This window comes from Sinocyclocheilus rhinocerous, unplaced genomic scaffold (assembly GCF_001515625.1).
Source record: "Sinocyclocheilus rhinocerous isolate Xijiao unplaced genomic scaffold, SAMN03320098_v1.1 scaffold2537, whole genome shotgun sequence".
In the NCBI taxonomy this organism is placed as follows: Eukaryota; Metazoa; Chordata; class Actinopteri; order Cypriniformes; family Cyprinidae; genus Sinocyclocheilus; species Sinocyclocheilus rhinocerous.
The window spans coordinates 48,410-70,412 of NW_015625621.1; the positions used below are offsets into that span (position 1 = coordinate 48,410).

Genomic DNA, 22,003 nt, shown 5'->3' on the forward strand with positions numbered 1-22,003 from the left:
TATTAAAATTAAGAATTACTTACGAACATCTACCTAGATTATTAAATTTTGCAACAGTTGCTATTCATGATACCTAATCAACTAATATTAATGTACTGAAAAAAGAAGAAAAAAAAACTTTGATGAATGACTTTCTGTACCCAGTTTCAGTACTGTAGATCGATAGGGAACCTTTTTTTCTTTTTTCTTTTTTTCCTGTACAAAATGTTTGCATCAAACATCCACAACAAATATTTGGTCCAGGTGTGTATAAGCCTGTAGTCATGTTATTGTTTCTGCTTCTTTCTACCTTGGTCTGGGTCTTGAAAGGGGATTGTGCTATTTCCTCTGTCACACTCTTCAACTTAATGTTCTTATGAACTGTCACAAGTTGACAGATGGATCCTTGGAAACTAATGGTAACAGCAGGCTGTATATTACAGATCGTACTGTGTTAAAGTTTTCGGGTGCTGGTTGTGCATTAGCCATGTGTAATCTGTCACACCTGCAGGTTTATTATCTGCAGCACGGTGAATCTGTTATTATCCTGCACCTTCATTCTCTGGCCTTGATGCAGAGAAATAAATTCATACTGATAGTAGCAGAGAGGTAATACACTCTCACAGCAGAATGCACCTGCTTGCATTTTCTCTCTCTTAAGTTGCTCATCCTCATTTTCTCTCTCTTAAGTTGCTTATCCTCATTTTCTCTCTCTTAAATTGCTTATCCTCATTTTCTCTCTCTGTCAGCACTTTTCCATGTTCCCTGCAAAGTTTGTCGCCTACTTGATATCAGTAAATCTTATTAAAAACAATGAATTCCCTTTCATCTGGTTCATGGTGCTCACACAGCTGTCGTGACAGTCTTTACACTTGCTGTGGACGGAGTCACAAAATCTCTGTTATGTTTTGAACTGTGTATGGGATTTAGCACACTGCATTACTGACGCTGAGACTACGACCAGAAACATACTTTATCAACACATTGCCAGTGCTTTTTTTCTCTTTCTGTGGTGTTAGATGCCTAGCAATAACTTTACTATTCAACTCAAAGTTTGGCTGGCTAGCATGAACCAGTAAACCTCTGCTGGTAGATTTCTATAACTACTGTACACCATCTGGACCTAAATGACATTTTTTTTCTCAGTTGAGGGCTATTCAAAAGTTGTCAATGATTATTGAGATGTGAGAATGTAAACTGTAACAGCTTTGCCTTCACATTCATAAAAACCTTCATGATTAAACCCAATGTTATTGTTCAGATAGCACAAGCATTTAAAAAAATTTTAAAACCAGTGTTCGTTTTTAAAGGTTTTTCTTTGTCTTTTTTATGAAAAGTGAAAATATAATTTATTCATTAATTTTAAGTATTTAAACTGAAATAGCATCTAAATTTAGTCAACAAAATAACATTTTAGTTGACAAGACAGTGTAGATTTAAACCAAATATTCAAACAATTTATATATTAATTATATTATATATATTTAAATATTTAAATACTACATACCAACATTTAACTAAAAACATTTTAAAAATGTCAGCGTTGTCGTGAAATAAAATTATAATGATATTCATTGTCCTTGTTTTAGTGTATTGTTACTGAAATGCATCAAAACATGAGTCACAACGTGACTGACAAATTCATATTAGCACGTAAATAGTTGAAGTTAACTTTTGCATCTGTGTCATTTTGTGCAGAGGTAGGTTGTATAATATTATGTTCCTGAATGAGTGGTATAGAATGTGTTTAAGTGAGTCAGGGTTATTATTACGATGGCGTTTTAGTGCCATGTAAAAAATAATAATAAAATAACAAGATTACGAGAACAAAGTCGTAATATTTTGAGAATAAAGTCAAATTTACGAGAATAAAGTCCAAATACTTTGAGAATAAAGGAGCACCGGGAGAAATTCCGGTGGCCTGGCAACTGATTTGAATATATGTGTGATTATTAACAGAAATCATACCATGTGTCATGAACCCACTTCAACCTTTAGAACGTTTTGTGTTTAATTAAATACATGTGAAGAATGAAAGGCTGGATGCCACAGATGTTTTTGCTGAGTAGGTGGTGAAATTGTCATATTAATTAAAGTTATTGACACAATATACTGGCCTTGCTATGACTTTGTTCTCAACATATTATGACATTAATCTCATATTGCTACGACTTTATTTTTGACTTTATTCTCAAACTACGACTTTAATCTCATAATGCCATACCTTTATTCTTTATTCTCAAAATATTATGACTTTAATCTCACATTGCTATGCCTTTATTCTCAAAATATTACATCTTTAATTTCATATGGCTATAACTTTATTCTCGTAATTTTGATTTTATTCTCAAAATATTATGACTTTAATCTTGTCATCTTACTTTTTATTTTTTATTTTACGTGGAACTAAAACGTCATCGTATATTATAATTCACTAAAACTAGAATACAAAACTTGCTTAAAATAAACATTAAGTAAAATATATTAAAATTAATAATATATTTTTATAAAAATTAATAAAAACTATATGGATATTTAAAAACAAAACAAAATTACTAAAGCTTTAAAATTGAAATGAAAATGGTATGTATAAAAGTAACAAAACATATTAAAAACATTAATAAAAACTCTAATATGTCTCCATACTAAAATAATAATTAACCTGCCAGCAAAGATAGTTTACTGGTTTTCATTCACGGTTCAGCTTCATCTCATGCAGCTCTAGAGTAACACTGGTTAAAACTAACACATTTTCTCAGACAACACTAGTTGATCTGAAAGAGACAGCTGAGCATAATGCTGAGTATGTGTATTTACATTGTGTTACAAATTCTGACATACTTTTGTTGACATGTTTGCATTTGTGCATGTTATATGTTTCAGCTAGAATCTACATTGAGAAATACTGTTTAGCTCCATGAAGCCTGAGCCAGAAGGACACCAATGTCCAATCTAATATAAATGTTTCATTTTCTCTCCCTCCTTTCTCTATTCCTGTCTGTCTAGGAACCTTGGGAAATCTGGATTGAGAGTATCATGCCTCGGTCTGGGTGAGTATTACATTATATCAGAAAAGATATTTCCATATGCTGTATGTTTTTGGTGCAGTAAATCAGCAGATAGCAGCAGAGACAGTTTTTGCAGAGTTCAGTTCTGTTTAACAGCTCATTAATCATGACACTATGCTGACTCTCTCTAGCATTTTCCCTCTTTCACAAACACACACACACACACACACACACACAATCTGGCGCTTGATGTCTGGGAAAGGAGGGCTGGGACTTGAACAGTTGGATATATGAACGCAATTACAAAAGCTGAACTTCAGTAAGTGGAGTGGGCCAGTCAGCTTCGGTACCTCCGAGACAAGAAACGGCAGACTCAGCTTTCAGAGTGAGACAGGCCAACACTACAGGCACTCCATATGCTTGTGTGTGTCTTATAAAATATGAGCACTACAGTGTAAGCGTGTTACTAAATATAAAAATATCCAGAAAGATAAATAGCTTGGAAAGCGACGCTCATATAGGAGACACAGGTTTGAATATGGCTTCTGTCTGGTCATGATCCCATTCTTCTCTCTCTCTCTCTCTCTCTCTCTCTCTCTCTCTTTCTCCTACCTGTCTGTAAATAAAAAAATGACAGAGCCCAAAATAAAACTATACGGTATGCTCTGTATGCTCCTATACCGAATCAGTGACACACTTATTAATGTAAGCTGTCCTGCAGAAAGAGTCCCTGAATGAATCGGTGAACAAATCTGATAAAAAAAAAAACAGATTCAAATGATTCATTTAGAAGAAACAATTATTTATTCATGACGACTCAGTTTTTTTAATGAATCAGTTGAGTAAATAAATAAGTGGCATGCTCATGATGTAACTTGTCCTGCAGAAAGGGTCACTGAAAGATTCATGAATGGATGAACAGATACAAAAATTTCATTGAGAAGAAACGATTCAAAATATTCAGTCTGTCATTTGGTGGAAACTAGCCAAATTAGGCAGATTCCAACAGAGACAGGTTGCTGAACATATTTTTATTTTCAAAAAACATTGAACACCTAGGCGGAAATCCCGGGGGGGGGTCGGGGGGGACAGGACCCCCCCAATCTGAGGGTTGTCCCCCCTAAAAATATGATTAAAAACCACGCTGTGTATTGTAAATAACAATGTTTTATACTTTAAATAGCTTTGTAAGTAGTAAAACAACGCAAACGGGGCAAAAATGCATTTTAAGTTTATAAACATTTTGAGTCTCCCCCTCCCTTGCCTCACAGTGCTTTGTGCTGCTTTCCTCTTTTACATCACCTCAGTTGCCGAGTCCGTGGTTTTCCCATGGAACTGGGCTACTTTAACACTGTTGCCGCGGGTTGAAGCGATCCCAATAACGTGATATGAATGCGAATTTTACCGGAGGAACCCTCCTCGAAACACAATTGGGCTAGTTTTGGGCTAGTTTTGAGCAGCAATTGGGCTGGTTTTGTTGCGAAAAAAACCCGGCAACCCTGCATCACCGATCATCAAGTCCGGTGAGCGAGAACAAAGTCAATAGTTGTGGAACTCGACAGTCAGGGCTATTTTATTCACTTAAACATCGGATGAAGTGATTAATTTCTCTTTAATACAGATGATGCTGTAAGGATAAAAGAAACTCAGATACTTTGATCTCTTGAGGAACAGACAATACAAACTTACACGGGCATCTTGGAGAAACCCCACAGAGTGGCGGTGCAGGAAACGCCTCTCTCACATATGCATCAGTTCCTTTTCATCCCCTCCCTCCACAATGAAGCATGGGGCGCATCAGGTGAGATTTTGGATTTCTGACTAACCGCTTGACCTTAGTTTAAGTTGTACTCAGTCTTGTTTATTGATGCATACCTCTACATTAATGTTCAAGTTCTACTGACCTCTTGCTGCATTTCCTTTGAGTCATTCAGAGCAAGAATACCTAAATTAATGCTGACATGGGACCACTTTACCATATGTGATCTTGAAAGACATTTAACACCAGAAGTACCACTCGCACGTGCTGTCATGAATTCATCAGGTTTCTCTTTTGTTTCATTGTTCTTATGTTAACTTATGACTTTTCTATCTTACTCCATTGGTGCCGATGTTACGTTGATCAGTCATTGAATGGCCACTAAGATGCTTTTCAGGTGTCTCACACAAAGCAGGGTGTAAGCAAGGGGAACACCTTCACCTGAAGTCTGCCCAGATTCATGAACGAGACATAAAGGCTCAGACTGACTCACTACACTGTGCTCACATGCTGAGTTTAACCACAGGTAGAAACCCTGGAGACATTCATCCACCTGCCAAACTCAGGCGACACACACCTGCTGAGACTGAATGTTGTGCAGATGAAAACAGCCCTCAGAAAGTTTCTACAGCTGCTAACATCACAAAGACAATTTTGAGTTAACATCTCAAGGATGAACAATCACCGAACAAGTGACCCCATCGGATTCACCTATATGTGACCCATTGCGGTCAAATGGGCGACTGTAAGGATAAAAGAAACTCAGACAATGCCAATGTATTACTATTTTTCGATGTTAGCAATAATAATGTTACCTGCTTGACGGATAGTAATGTCTACAACGGACACGAGTGCTGTCTCGGCGCGACCACAACAGCTTGAAGTTGTCTAATTTGGCACGGTCTCCCTGTTGCACTAATAGTAGTAAAGCTGTGTATATTTGTCCTTACAAGTACAATTTTAGCTGTATTATTTGTGTCCTCTTCAAAAATTGCTCTTGAGAAATTTTATGTTTATTGTCCCCCCCCCAACTGTTAGAGGAAATTTACGCCCCTGAAACAATGCAAAGTCAAAGAAAATATGACCAATACCATATTAAATATGGGTTCAGTTTCAACAATGATAAACATTGTTTCTGAAATTATCAGAATAATAAATCTGTCAGTTTTCTTTTTTTTTTTTTGTAACATTAAAAGAACACTTTTTTCATATGATAAACAATTTCAGTACTGTTTTGGGGCTCCATGTGATGTCTGATGTTAATCATCTGGGTCCTGAAGTGAAACCATTTGAGAAGCATTGGTTTAAATCATCCTATCCTCTTTGTTTCTAAGAAATCCACTACAGAACACGAATGATTTGAAGTCAAAAGCTCTTCACTTTATAATTGCATTCCTTTTACTGAAGCTATTTTGTGTAAAGTGAATTCAAGTGAATTGGGCTCTTTTTGTAACTGAGATGACTAACAAAAAAATTGCTCAATTTAACCTGAATTCAAATGTGAACAGCAAAAACATGCAGATTGTATTTGAATGAGAACAGCACTGGGGTTTTATACTAGAATGTCCAAATATCATTTTTCAACAATATAAAGTGCATGACAGTCATATCACAGCTCTGTGAGATAAATTAATGGCTCATGTGCTGTGTCACATCTGTATTTATCACAGAGCACACCAGACAGGTCGAGGTGATAGTGCCGTCACGCCTGCCTCCACAACAAGTGAAGAATCTTTTATGTAACTCAGATTTTTCCAATCAAACACTAGAGAAAGAGAGAAGGATATCTGACTCTTGCAGAGAAGGAACATAATGAGTTAAATATAGAAAGAGGCAGGTTAAGTGTGCAGCAGAAAGACTGTGTGGGTTTGTTTGGAGAACACAGGAGGAGACTCACCTCAGTCTTATTCAACGAAAGACTATAGACTTATATAAATCTGTCTATGTGTTTTTTTTCTTTTTTTACACAAACATCAGTATTTTAAAGTACAAGCTACTCTTATGAAAATGTATTTAGCTACACTAACAAAAAGTTGCAGACAAAAATATACAATTAGTGGGTGATATCTTTTCATAAAAAATCTAATTTACAATAAATTAACTCAGAAACTTAGATAACAGTAGTTTATATAACTGAGTAAAAATACATGACAGTAAAATTTGACAGTAACATTTAACTAAATATTTTGAAGATGCAGGGACTTTTGTACAGGCATTTAAATCATTTATTGGTGAATCATTAATTTGATCCGCAAATCTGTATGAACCGCTTCACGTATCATGGTAGTTTGAGAGTATTTAACTTCTTTAAATTATCTATATTCACAGAGCTTCTTTAAAGGTAACTTCAATTTCAAGCAAGTAAATGTGGAACTACATATGAACTGTCACAAGCCAAAAAAGTTGTGTTACAGGAAAAGATTCTTTGGATAAGGATGATAGTTGGAGTTGGCAGAGGTAGTAGTCTAGAAGAATTTTTGTATGAGCAAAATTGAGAGCAGGATGCTGTCTCATGCAAAGGTCAGCATGCTGCCAACTGGCTATCTCCCATAATGCCACAAGTGCAAAACGGGTGGTGCTACACCAATGTTTAGGCAGGGAGCTCGCTCAGAGATGGCTGCCCACCGCAGATCCTGCCAAACTGCATTAGGCAAAGCAGGAGAACACCTCAACACACCGACAGCTTCTCACAATTCTGCACGACTCTGCAGAGCAGATCAGATGAGCCAGTAGAGCGTGTTATTAAAAACATACACGCAAAAATAGGTTCTTGGGTAATTTCTCTTAATCCAGAGAAATGTGATTTACTATCATTGAATTGAAAGTTCTGTAATCTCTTTCAAACCCTGGAAACGTTTTCTCGGTGGACTGAATGGGTGCGTTTCCCATAGGCATAGTAAACTAACTATGCACATTCAATTGTTAGTTCAATGATTCTGTGTGTCTTGAAACCATAGTTCCTATGAACATTTGCACACAGCATCGCAAATTTGTGTAGTTGGCACTACAGATCTCGACCTGTGGTTAGAAGAATAGTTTCTCATTTCTTTGACATTTCTTTTGGTCTTTTGGTCACAGTGAACAAGCTAAACTGCAGTACATTCTGTATCCTTCATTCCATTTAAATAGATATACACATTTCATTCTGTATAATTTAGTGTCAACAATCAGCGCCATTTTTGAAGAGTGTGCCTGTGCATTCATGATATAATAGGGAAACTGCAATGAATCAAATATCAAATAAAACAAAAAAGACTGGTAAAATGTTCGTTACAGCAGAATCTTGTTGTGAAGAAAGCCGCTGAATGATTGTATACTAGAGTGAAGTGTACACTAATTGCATGTTTTTTTTTTTTTTTTTATTAACAGCTTTCTGTTGTTCATGAAAATGAACTATAATAATTGGCATTGTCAAAGGTCCTATAACCAGTGTGGTTCAAATGACGGAGGTGCGACCATTTTACTGTTTCGGGAAACAGTCGTGACTAGCTAGTCAATATCTCCAATGACGCATGGTACTACAGTGCTTAAAGAGATAGCTCACCCAAAAACGATAATTCTGCTATCATTTACTCACCCTCAAATTTTTCCAAACCTGTAGGAGTTTCTTTCTTCTTTTGAGCATAAAAGAAGATATTTTGAAAAATGTTGTTAACCAAACAGTTGACAGTAGCTAACTTTATTTTCCCATAGTATGGAAAAGAGTACTATGAAAGTCAATGGGGACCATCAGCTGTTATTCTTCATTTTGTGTTCAGCAGAAGAAAGAAATTCGTACAGTTTTGTAACAACTTGAGGAGTTAATGATATAATAATTTTCATTTTTGGCTGAGCTATCCCTTTAAGAACCAAGTTACATCATTCTACGGGAAATACACCCCAGGTCAGCTGGGTGAGCGCATTATTGATCATGTTTAGATATGCAAGATGTAGTAGTAGGCCTTTTTGAGCACAAAACAGACTTAGGGATATTAGCAATTCTCTAAAGTAGTGCAATCAAAGCTAATGTGATGGGCAGAAATGAGAACAAAGAAGTTAGCCAATTCTCCATATTTCTCTCAGCGTTTCTCTTTCACTTTTCCCAGCTTATTTTTTCTTTGTTGCCATCAGCTCATTGATTATATCTGCGTTGTAAGTGGTTTGTAAAGTAAATTCAAGGTCTTTCTCTAAGGGATAAGATCACTGTGTGTATGTGTGTGCCTTTGTGAGTACACAAAAATCTTTTGATTCTTTCCTACATTGGCCTTTGGATCATTCCCCACGCCCTGAGGAGAAAGTCTACTCACCTCAAAACGTCTCTCATGAAAAAGTTTCAGAGGCTAAGAAACGTTTATTTCTGTAAACACCTCAGAATTTCATCACCATAAAAGTTTTGTCATTCTACTGCTTTTGTAATCAAGTCCCTCAGGCTAAGGTTAAGCAGACGGACTTGAAGTGCAGTACAGCAATCTTTCTCTCTCTCTCTCTCTCTCTTTCTTTTTGTTTTTAGAGAGGGAAGAGTTAGATCCCCTTACAGGTTACTAAGGGATGTAGCAGAGCCAGCCTGGCCTAATAAGCGAAATAAGCGGTTGCATAGGGCCCCATGTCTTTATTCAATCATTTGTTTAAGCTTTTTTGCATTTTAATCAGGAATAAAACATGCCATCCCAGAAAATAGATTATTCTGTATTATTATTGATAATAATAATAATAAAAATTATTCTCTTTAAATTTCATAACCCAGGTGTTCTTGCTTTATTAAAGCATTAATCTCACTAAATTTTCATAAATTTTTCTGAAAGCAATAGTTAAACGTTTAAATAGCAAAAAATAAATAAATTTTAATAGTGCTTAATAAGTAAATATATCTTCATATTTATGTATTGAAAGATAAATACTGAGTAGATACTGATTAATACAGTTTGGTTTGTTCAGGGGGTTGCTGGGTTGTGTCGTATCATGTGTTGACTATACAAATCCATATTGTCAAAAGCATCAAATATTGGCAATATTAAGAGGATTTGGCATTTCCAATTAATGTAGGCCGGTTACATTCTTCTTATTAGGCCTATTATTATTATTAGGTTACTTTTATTATTAAATTACAATTAATTTGCCCCGCAATAATTTCATAGCGGATAACTGATGCACTATGAGGATAATAAAATATTAGGCTATTAACTTACTCCTCATTTGAAAATGTTTATTAACAGGTCTTAAAACAGGTCTATTAATCTATCCACTTTATTTTTCAACGCAGAAGTACGCCGTTTCTGTGAATGTGCGAGACTTCTAGTTAATTAGCCGCTGTAGGGAAATAACGAGAAGTAACCAGTGTGTTCATAATTAAGACAATACATTAAAATAATAAGGTAAGACACACCAGTTGCAATATCAAACAGCAAAGCAAGCTGTTTTGTACAGCTAAAAATAGCTGGAAGTGGACGAGACCGGAAGCCAGACAAAATTTACAAATGGCCATGCACACTCTTACGGGAAAAATAAGGTGGATACAATGAATTATAGGCCTATAAGTAAAATTATTAACACTGCAGTCAATGAAAATTAAGAGTAGCTTTATTTCAAGCATCAACTTTCAAAAACAACCTGTTTAACGCAAAATACATTTCTCTTTTTTTCACTATGTATGTGTCACACTTCTCGGGAGGCAAGGAGCGAGGAAACACGGAGATAACTTCAATTCACAGTCTTTAATGATCACACGGGGAACGTAGGAGACACTGGAACACAAGGAATGACGTTTGAGGACCGACAAACACTAACTGAAAGGACTGGGGCTTTTAAACACTGGGTGATTGGGAAAACAAAGGTGCAAGGAATGACTAATTAAAGGAAACACGGCACACCTGGGGAGGGAAAACACAACACAAAGAGTCCAGGGGCGTGACAGTATGGGCCACAAGAGAAATATTACTGGAATAATTCAAGAAAGTTATATGCCGTTTTCAGCAGATGTTGAAGTAGATTCGTCGTCTCTGATAGAATAGCGCCGTTAATGCAGCGTCAGATGCTGAAATTTGCGCCGTCTGTTTTCACTATGCCGTTAATTTCACTATGTATAATTGATTGAAGTTAAGACATTCACTGGCATAACTCTTGCGCAAAGTTTGCATGTTGCTTAATATCAGCCTTCATGGTTTAATTAAGAAATATTTCCAATATTGCGCGACATAACAGCCCCCCCGTTTCTGTTCTATTTTGGTTCATTTTCTGTGTTCCCCTGTTAATCTGTTTCTCGTACTCATTGAGACTTTAATAGAATTATCTATTATCATCTATATAATTATCTCTATTTTTGATTACCCCTTCGCCGTGTGCTTTATCCCTACCTACCCATGACAATACTTTTAAATAAAGAAAGGTACAGAAAAAAAAAAGAATCTTAGCTGGCTTCATTTAGCAAACAGATATTCCCTTCAGTTATTTTCACACTTAATTATGCCCGCTAAAATGTATTTTACAAGCTTTTGCTATTTTCACTGTTCATTTTATTGCTCTATGGTATTTCATCTTTAATTTAATAGCACATTAGAGCTGCTCTATTGCAGCGGGTCAGTAGCGTAATCACAATACGTTTTCCTGCAATAATGTAACCACTTTTTATACATAAATCTTGTAACAGTGATGATCATATTTACTGAAATATAAGTTGCATTTTTTATCATCTGAAACGTGCTGCGACTTATATTCCAAAGCGACTCATATAATGCAATTTACACCAAGGAAGCAAAACATACACAATGCGTACAAAATTTTGTATTGGTCCAGAATGAGAGATATGCCTATAGCCTAGCGCATTTCACACAGGCTGCTAGATTCACTTTCACTTTAAATAAAGTTCTATAGGCTTGAGGTTAAAATAAATGTTGTTTATAGTGAATTCCACTATCATTTTTGTGTTTTATATTTACAATTTAGTTGTAATCTAAACAATGCATGTGCTAAGCGTGCTTTGCTTAACAGCTTGCGCACATCAGCTATTCAAGGTGAATATTGAATGTTTAACAATATATTTAATTACATACATGTACTTCATAGACATTCTTAATCTCTAATAACTCTATTCTACTCTTTGTTGTTCTGTTGTCTGTGTTTCTTTGTCTGGACACAGCACTGTTCACACGCTGTGTGGTATCAGTTTTTTGTATCAGAGCATTTTAATGAGTACGAGTACATGAGCACAGTATTGGCACATCCCTATTTAAAATTTCAGAAATGAAGACATTTTTACAGTGTGTGCTATAAATGGTGTTGTGGAAATTGATCCTGCACCAGCAGTATTGAACAACATCATCCCTAAGCAGCTACAGAATTCCCCTTCAAACTGGTTCATATTGTAACGTATGAGCCAGGACAAGGAGGAGCGATAATCCAAATGCAAGCTCAAAAGTTTATTAAACCACAAACACAGATAATCCAAACCAAGAACCAGGGTGCAATCCACATAGGGGAATCAGGAACATAATCCACTCAGAGAAGGCAAGGGAGAGCAATCAACCTGAAACACGCATACAGGAACAACAACTGACAAACAACAACTCAAGCACATACCTTATATACACAGACCTAAACAAGCTTATGACACACAGGTGGAAGTGATCACACAACAATGAGTCCAAGCAAAGGTTTATGGGAAATGTAGTTCATGATGGAATGGCAAAAAAGTAGTAAGCAGTGCCCTCTGGTGGAGCTCATGGGCACTCCAGCTGGTGATAGTGACATAGTCCCCCTCCTAAAGAGCGGCTTCCAGACACTCCAAAAACAACACAGTCCAGGAGGGTGATGGAGCAGAGGTGGAACAGGAGGAGGGACGGAGGGCTAGGTATATGTAGTGGAGGACCTCGAGACTGAGGCAGAGCCGGTGGAGCAGGGAGCCAGGGCGAAGCCGCCAGAGTGGAGTACAGACCACAGCCATGATGGCGGCCCACAGTGGAGTCGATGGAGGGAGGAGCCATGTTGAAAGAAGGGCTGGTGACACCAGGGGGCAGACTGATGGAGACGGAGCAGGTGGAAGAGGAGCCCAAGGCAGAGACGGAGAGCCGCAGAGCCAAGGTAACACTGAGGATCCGGAGGGCAAAGGCTCCAGAAGACCGTGGTGGAGCCAGAGTTACAGAGGACCAAGGTGGAGCCGGGGGGAGGGAGGATTCCAAAGGAGCCAGAAGGATGAAGGGATGAGGCAAAACCAGAGGAATGTAGTCCAGAAGCGTAGGTAGGTGGACGATCGACCAAGGTGGAGCCGGAGGGATGAGGGAGCCCGGCGGAGCTGGTGGGCTGACAGGCCACGGTGGAGACGAGGGAGCCAGGAGCCAAGGCGGAGCCAATGGGTCAAAGAGCCGATGTGGAGTCTGGGTCTCAGAGGCTGGAGGCAGAGAACAGGGATCCTCCAACCACCAACCATGATGTAGCTGGAGACTGGAAGTCCCGCTGCGAATCTACGCAGCTTACCTCACACAGAGGATGAGCTGAGGGACAGACAGGAACCAGCAGAAGTCGGGACGAGGAAGAGAGGTAGCTGAGGAGAGGAGGTGGGAGAGGGAGGCTGAGCAGGAATTCGGGACAGGCAGCCTCCTTGGCCATAACAGGACAGGCAGAGAAATCATAAATGGTCCCCTTGACCGTGGCAGGGTAGACATGGAGTTCATAAGTGGGCGTCACTTCCTTGAAAGGAGTTTAAGCGGACGCCGCCACCTTGGGAGGTTCTGCAGTGGAAGCCGCCACCTTGGGAGGAGCTGGATCGGGCTCTGAAGTGGGCTAAGAAGCGGACTAATGGACTGGAGCAGGCTCTGGAGGAGTAGTAGAGCAGTGTGTAGCCCAAACACACAGGATGGCTTCCACCATTACAGGGAGCACTGAGGATAGGGGAACAGTCTCTGTGATAGCCAGTGCTGAGGACCTTGGGATGCCAGCTCCAAATGCATGCACAAAAGTTATTAAACCACAAACACAGAAAATCCAAACCAAGAACCAGGGTGCAATCCACATAGGGGAATCAGGAACATAATCCACTGAGAGAAGACAAGAGAGAGCATCAACCAGAACACTCATACAGGAACAACTGACAAACAACAATTCAAGAACAGACCTTATATACACAGACCTAAACAAGCTAATGACACACAGGTGGAAGTGATCACACAACAATGAGTCCAGGCAAAGGTTTATGGGAAATGTATTTCGTGATGGAATGGCAAAGTAGTAGTAAGCAGTGCCCTCGGGTGGAGCTCATGGGCACTCCAGCTTGTGATCATTTATCCAAAGCAACTTACAATGCATTCAGGCTATAAATTTTTTTACCAGTATGTGTATTCCCTGGGAATCAAACCCACGACCTTTTGCGCTGCTAAGGCAATGCTCTACCACTGAGCCACAGGAACACCCTACATAAAAACATATTAACACAAGCTTTACACACTCTGTCTATGCAGGTTGGTAAATCGAAACCCCACCCCCCGCCCCGTCCCAAGAGACAGGACCTAATAGGTTGACCACCACTGTTCTGAGGTTTCTAAAATGGAGTATAAAACCGTAATCCATATATATGCCTTCATTAGCTGCATATGGATCTGCCTAACAGTAGGGGATTTGAATGTGATGTAGCATTCTGGAGCTCAGTCATGCTCAAGACTGATTCACGGCAGGATTACGATCAATGTGTTTGGCGTCAGACTGAGTTCTTGTGATAATTAGATGAGAAAGAACATACACAGGCATGATGATGTATGAAATGCAGTCAACCAATTAAAAATTTGCCAAATGTTTCATTCAGCCAAATGCATGATACTCCAATGACATTGATTCATTCAGATAACAGTCCGTATAAGATTATATATTTAGTCAGCAATTTAAAGACATAGCTAAGTTAGCATGTTTGTTAGCAAAGTACAAAAAAATTATGCTGCTTTGTGAAATTATCAGTATTCAAAGAAATTTCAGATTTTGCTTGGTCACTCAAACTCACCGTGTTGATCTACAGAAAGCTTCTATGCCTGAAAGTGACTTTTAGAGCTGTGCTTTATACATCTCTACACAGACACTGAAATTTCACTAATGTGGCCACACCTTCAGTGAATATTAATAAAATCAATACTCAGTATTTAATTCTGGACTGTTTTCACTAGTAAATTCTCACCTTATTTTTTAAGGGTCAGTTTGAAGGAACTCGCAGAAAAATCTTTATCTGAAACCCCATCAAAATGATTCAACCTGCACAAAGAAAAAAAATTCAGACAAAGAAGGTTAACATCAGACTATTAACATTTTAAAGCTGAGACATCCGGTGTGTTGGAGCAAAATAATAATGTGCCTGAAGAGGAAGAGTGAGAGAGAGAGGAAGAGGACGCTTAGCATTAACAATGAGTTTCTGCACAGTCCTGCAGACCTTATGCTGCCCAAAACGGATGGATGAAACTTAACTAGTCTGTTCAAATATAAATGCTGTGAGTTTGGTATCAAGGTCAAGGATGTGAAATCAAACTGGTCAGGCAGTTCATTCAGGATCTATTTGGATAAAATTAGGTATTTTATTCAAATGTTTCTGCACTCTGAAAAGCAAGTGCAAATATATATTTATATGTGTCTTCCTGTCAGCCTCTGCTTGTGAAATGTTGAGTTTTTCTGTGTGAAAGACTCTTATTGCTCAAAGCTCTGTCAGTCCTACCCATAAGTGACATGTTTGCTTTGCCCGTCATATATCTGGCTTCTAGTGAGAGTTAACTTGCTCCCTTGTTTTCACAGTTTCGCTCTTGCCATCAGCTCAGTGCCTGAATGTCACTGACCCACTGGCCTTCTCCCCCTCTTCTTGTCCTCTTATCTGCATATTGTGACATTTCTACCCTCAACTGAAGTTAAACACAATATAGAAACGAAAGCTACATATTTAATTATGTGAATTCATTTACTGACATTGACCGTCATGATTAAGGGAACCTAGATAGAAGTGATCGTAGCGTGGTTTTGTTCTTACTGTGTAGAACAAGTAATCATTCTTATCCTGTGAGAAATTACTTTGTTTGACTTTAGACTTCTGCAAGGACCAAAAACATTTTATCACATATTATCAGTAAATAAAACATATTATCAGTAAATAATGATGTAAACATCATCCAAAGCTATTGTATATTATAGAATATAGCACACAAGTCATTTGAATTATTATGATACTTATAAGATCTATTTTATAGTGCTTCTGCATCCTTTTTTCAAGCCATTTCCTTTTGTGTTCAACTGAAGAAAGTAAATCACATTGGTTTGAAATAGAAATGCCACCCCCAGTTTCCACTGGAGTACAAATGCCATACGTAACTGCTTTGCTTTCCTAAAACCACCTATTGGGACATCTAGAAATAGGAAGATGGTTGCTGATGTCAGCAGCATTTTGTAGAAGAGTGCGATTAAATATAGGACAGCTTTACTTGACCGCACTGCAGCAGTGAGTGAGTGGGCAGGAATAAAGTTATGATAATTCCCTGCACTACAATAGATCTTCATCCCTCATTAAAACTCATAGTGAAACAGCCTCAGAGGCGCAGAACATTTCCCAATATCCTGGTGCTTCATAAGCAATGTGCCGTAAATTCGGGGTCTTCTCCACTGTCAAACCACAGCAACATTACATCTCTGAGTCAGACAGCAGCTGTATAAGCTCTGTTGGCTGAGCTTGTAACTTCTGTTTTGCTGGCCTGGATTTACAGCTCTTTGTAGTATTTTCTCTGAATCTGCAGCTGTTAGAAATAGGTAAAGCTTCTCCGCTGTAGGTTCCCACTGCTGGAGCACATAACTGGCTAAAAACAGCAGATCCATAATTCAGTTGGAGTGGCACCGTAATTAGCCTGACCGTGCTTTAGGAGAGATTGTGGCATTTTTAAATGTCACACTTTTTAATATATTTGGGCTTGAGTAAATATTTTGAAGGTGTTGAGTATAAAAATAAATATAAATGATCCATTCTAATGAAATGTAAATGTTAAATGTAAAAGTGGATACAGTTTAGTAGATGGCAGATTTTGCATTAAAGGAACTGAGACAGTTAATATGCATGTGACCTTTAGCACTTGGGAAATAGAGAGCAACAGAATCTTAGTATATAAGAGCAAACTCACAGGTGTGATCACTTTGAAAACTTTGAAAAGGATTTGAGTTGTTAACAAAATGTATATGTTTTTCACAATCTCTTCGTATTGCTAACACTGTCTTTTGTTATTCGTTGACAGTGGTCAAAGTATCACCCATTTCCTTTTTACTTAAATATTTAGCTTTTTATTTAAATTTTTTACATTTATATTTAATATTTGAAATTTAATTTAAGATGGTGAATGATTGAGTAGGCATTTTTTATTGTGATTTTAAGCAATTATGTAATTAGTCAAAATTTTTGATGATTAATTGAAATTAATCATATTAGTTAACTTGTAATTATAAATATATTTACACATTAAATTCCCCAAATGAATATACAGCGAAAATAAAGGGAATATAATAATTAAATTAAAATTGTATATGAATTAAAAACCACAGTTTGAAAATAATTTAAAATGTTGAATTAAAAAAAAAATATATATATATTATTGTAATGGCATCTTTTCAGATTACGTTTGAGATTATCATATATAAGATGTGGAATTGCCACAGCGTTATGTGGCAAGCCATAATTTATATTAATGTCACTGGAAAATTACTTTTTTAAAGATTGTTTGAGTTAAATATGGCACAACTGGCCGTTATTTGCAGCATTATTATTTCACATTTGGCAACCCGTAATTTGTACACGTTCAGCCAACACCACACATGAAAATCTTGAAGGTCGAGAAATAATTGGCTGCTTAATTGCATAGTTCATAGAGCCTTCTGGAGAATGATTCTGACAATACAGAAAATACAAATGAGCAGATTTTCTCTGGTTCCCTGCTTTTTGCTCTCCAATTAATAATCAAACAGTCATTAAATGAGACTGCAAAGTGTTTTGCAAGAAATATCACAATTCATACTTAGAAACGCTTAATATTCTTTTTCTTTTTTCATTTACAGGCACATGGGTGACATTTGGAGGACAGATTTCAGATGAAGTAAGTGAGAATTGTTCTGCTTTCTTCACTGCACTTACCTGAAGCAATGAAAGTATGAAACTGTTAAAATCAGAGCATAGTGAAAATAACAGCAAGAGTGAAAAGAAAAGCCTACAGATGGCAAGTAGTGTGTGTGTGTGTGTGTGTGTGTGTGTGTGTGTGTGAGGACACATGATGCAAGAGACCCTGACATTTTGTTCTAGAAGTTGTGTAAAACATACAAGCACACAAACACAGATGTTGTGGAAGGAACAGTCACGTCAAACTGGAGGACAAGCGAGGATGATAGTTTGCTTATGAGGGCATGTAAGTTTATACAAAACAGCCTACTGTCCTTCTGCATCGATGGAAGGGTTAAAATGTCCTCAGTCTCTGCAGTCAAACAGCCCCTTCCTTTCTTTGCTGGTTGTCTAGAGATAGAACATGAAATGTTGGAATCATCATCCCGTCCTAAACACGTGCACACACACAGTTTTAACCTTCCCTTGGCAGCGGAATGACTCAGCGTCCTGTCGGATGAGTTGATCTGACTGGACTCCCAGCATAGAGTGACAGGGCAGTTTGTTTCTCTGCTGTCGTAAGGGATTTGCTTTCTCTAAGGCATTGGGGTGTTAGAGGGCAACGTCTGAATCAGGACTTTGTTAGCACTTTGTGTGAGTAACACTCTCGGAGTGTAAGAGTGTGTGGAAGTAGTAGGAGGAGGATTAAAGGAAGTGTTAAGATGCTTCTGTTAAATGAACTATAGTTGACGTTTGTATTAAATGCAAGATTACAGACTGTGAAAACTGCTCTTCTCTTATGGCGCTTTTCCACTGCGTGGTACGGTACGGCTCAGTACGGCACGGCAAGGCTCGGTTTGCGTTTCCACTGCAGTTCAGTACCGCTTTAGAGTGGGCGGGATTATTCACATGTCGTTATAGTTGCGCCTCCTCTACTACCACGACTCCTAAAAAACTTTTTCATTCCGCATCGCCCCATCAAGCTCTCGCTGGATCCGCTCCTCTGCTATCAACGAGAGGAACGTCTGTACTTCCTCAACAGGGGTAACAGCCACTTTTTGGTTGTTAAAAAAAGGTGCGCTCGTTCAAAACAGTTGCGTTCGATCCTTCGCTGGCTGTGCTGATTTAAATCTAGCGGTTCTTTTGTGTGTTGTGTCGCAAGTTCAGTGACGCAGGTAGTGACGATTCTCTCCGGCCAATACGTGATCAGCAGAGTTTACACGTCACGTTTTGGTAACGGTACGGTTCGCTTGGAACCCCAACCGAGGTGGTACTAAAAAAAGTACCAGGTACCAGGTACTGTACCCAGTGGAAAACCCCCCAAAAGTGAACCGTACCGAGCCGTACCGTGCCGTACCATGCAGTGGAAAAGTGGCTTTATTTTAGTTCCTCTTGTACAGATGATCACACAGGGCTGTGATTTGAACATCAGCCTTTATATTTGGGCTTTATTTGATTACCTCACTGAAAAAAGGAATACCACAGATAATCCAAAACAATATATTTTTGAGGCAGGTAAAATATGGCTTCCAGAGTCTAGAAACTCTGCATTTAGGAGAAATGAAGAAACTCTTCATTCTTTGCATTTAGGTGGTAAGGAGCAAGGAGACTGAGGCAGGCAGCAAGAATTTCTGAAAAAAGTTACAGTCCAGGGTCAAAAACGGTTATCCAACGGAGTAATACAAGAGAACGCTCAGAAATGTCAGCCAGGGCAGAACAAGACTTTGCAATGAGCATGGGGAATAGAGGAGCTTAAATAGTCCCGGGAGTGAGCAACAGGTGTGCTCGTAATCAGTGACAAGTACGGGGTTATGGGAAATGAAGTCCGTGGGAAAGCTAGTGTTCCTGTGATGGTGCCCTCTGGTGCCGATCAGGGGGAACCACAGAGGCCAGATTCGTGAGTGGCTCCCGACACGAGGAGGCTGACAATGCCGGGGTCTTCCGCGAGGGCTAGGGTCTGATTTATCCAGATGGGTCCTATGGAAGTCAGCAGTGAGTGAGGGGTTAAGGATATCCTCCGAGTTGAACCAAGACTGCTCCTCCAGTCCATACCCCTCCCAGTCCATGAGATACTAAAGGACTCTACCCCAGCATCGAGAATACAGGATTTCTTATACCTGAAAGACCTCCTCACCGTCTAGGATGATGGGAGGGGGTCCCTGGTCCCAGGCCTCCTCTAGGTCATCCACCCTTCTCGGAAACACCAGCGGGATTTAGCAGGGAGACATGAAAGGTGGGTGAGATACTTTATTGTGGGGGTAAAACCAAACGATAAGACACAGGAGTGATTTGTCTGACTATTCTGAATGGAACCGCATACCTGGGACTGTACTTTCAGCAGGGAAACCAAAGACGAAGGTCATGTGTGGAGAGCCAAACCCATTGGCCAGGGGCATACTCTGGACTGGGACGTCGGCGGCGTCGGTCAGCCTGCTCCTTTTGTCTCCTGACAGCACGTTGCAGGTGAGTATGAGCTTCGTTCCAGGTAGCCTCACTCCGTCTGAGCCATTCATTAACTGCGGGAAGATCAGAGAGTTCACCAGACCAGAGGAATAATGGAGGTTGGAATCCGAGCCCACATTGGAAGGGCGTTAGTCCGGTTGATGAGTTTAGAAATGAATTCTGAGCAGCCCAGATCAGATATCTGCCCCAGTCTGAGCTGGAGGTGAGACTTATATTAATCTCGAGATGTTTAAAGAAGGCAGTCCATACTCGAGAGGTAAACTTGGGTCAACAATCAGAGATAATGTCTTCAGGTAATTCATAGAAACAGACCACATAATTGCAAAGCAGTTCAACGGTCTCAAAAGCCGTTGGCAGTTTGGGCAGAGGGATCGGACGGCCGGCATTGGAGAAACGATTGATAACTCTCAGAATGGTGGTGTTGCCCATGGGATTGGGGAGGTCGGTGATGAAATCAATGGCGATGTGTGACCATGGACGCTGAGGGATGGGTAGATGTTGAATTCAGCATGTGGGTAATTGCATGGAGGATTTGGGGGTATTACATGCAGTTTTGAATATAACAGATGGTATCAGCCTGAAGCGTGGGCCACCAGAACTTATTGGCAAGGAGTTGGATGGATGTAGTAATTCCTGGATGACTGGAGCTAGGCAGATCATGAACGTGCTGCAGAACTTGTCTTCGCACAGAGGAAGGACATAGGTCTTGTCAGGTGGGCTTTCTGCAGGAGAAGGTTCCATTCTTTGAGCATCAGCAATCTCTGTCGTGATATCCCACTGCACAGGTGCCAAGATGAGGGTGAATGGGATGATGGGATCGGGAGAGAGGGGTTGATAATCGGACTCAAACTGACTTGGACCCTGGATGGTAAGTTACCATGAAGTGAAAGCGAGTGAAGAACAATGCCCACCTAGCCTGCCAGTGGTTGAGTCTTTTGGCAGTGCAAAAGTATTCCAGGTTGCCATGGTCAGTCAGTACAAGGAATGGAAGTTTTGCCCCCTTGAGCCAATGCCACCACTCCTTGAATGTTGCTAAGTAATTCGCGATTCCCCACATCATAGTTCTGCTCAGCTTGGTTCAGCTTGCAAGAATAATAGGCACATGGAAAGAGTTTAGTAGGATTACCATGGCGTTGTGACAAGACGGCCCCTATGCATGTACTGGAAGCATCTATATGTAACCCTCCCCAGCTGGGTCCACTCATATGAATGAATGAGCCCTTTATTGTCACTGATCACAGGTACCAGCGAAATTAGCCATCCACCTGTCCATACATACAATATGACAAGGGGGTAGACAGGACAGGAGGACAGGGAATTTTTTTAGAAGAAATACAGCATAACATGAGTGAGGGGAGGAGATAAAAAAACAGACCCCAGACTATGCTCCTATGGGAAGCACAGTGTGGGAACAGGAAAAAAACATTAAATAAAATAAAATAACCAAATATAGTTGAATCAATTAATGAAACGTCAGTTACCTCAAATACAATGAATCAACCTTATTCAGAAACAATTGGTACTCACTGGGAAACTGAAATGACTTAAACTGACTAGTATGAAGTCAAATAATTCTCTTCAAATGAACTCGTATGAAAAACTATTAATCTTACTCGTTTGTACCCATATGACTCTCAACTGAACTTGTTTCCCACAAACAGAATCATTAGTAATCAGTTCACTTGTTACAAATGTTAATTGTCTACCTCCTTTCGTTTAAATGAATCAAAACAG

General features: G+C 39.1%; 1 protein-coding gene across 1 annotated transcript in view; it reads left to right on the forward strand.

Annotated features, from left to right (window-relative positions):
* The first annotated feature begins 2,989 nt into the window (after positions 1-2,989).
* LOC107705090 (voltage-gated potassium channel subunit beta-1) overlaps positions 2,990-22,003 on the forward strand; it is a 56,847-nt gene continuing 37,833 nt past the window's right edge. Inside the window, exons 1-2 of the mRNA XM_016508239.1 lie at positions 2,990-3,029; positions 17,770-17,807. The gene's annotated coding sequence lies outside the window, so the exon portion shown is untranslated. The remainder of the gene's footprint in view (positions 3,030-17,769; positions 17,808-22,003) is intronic.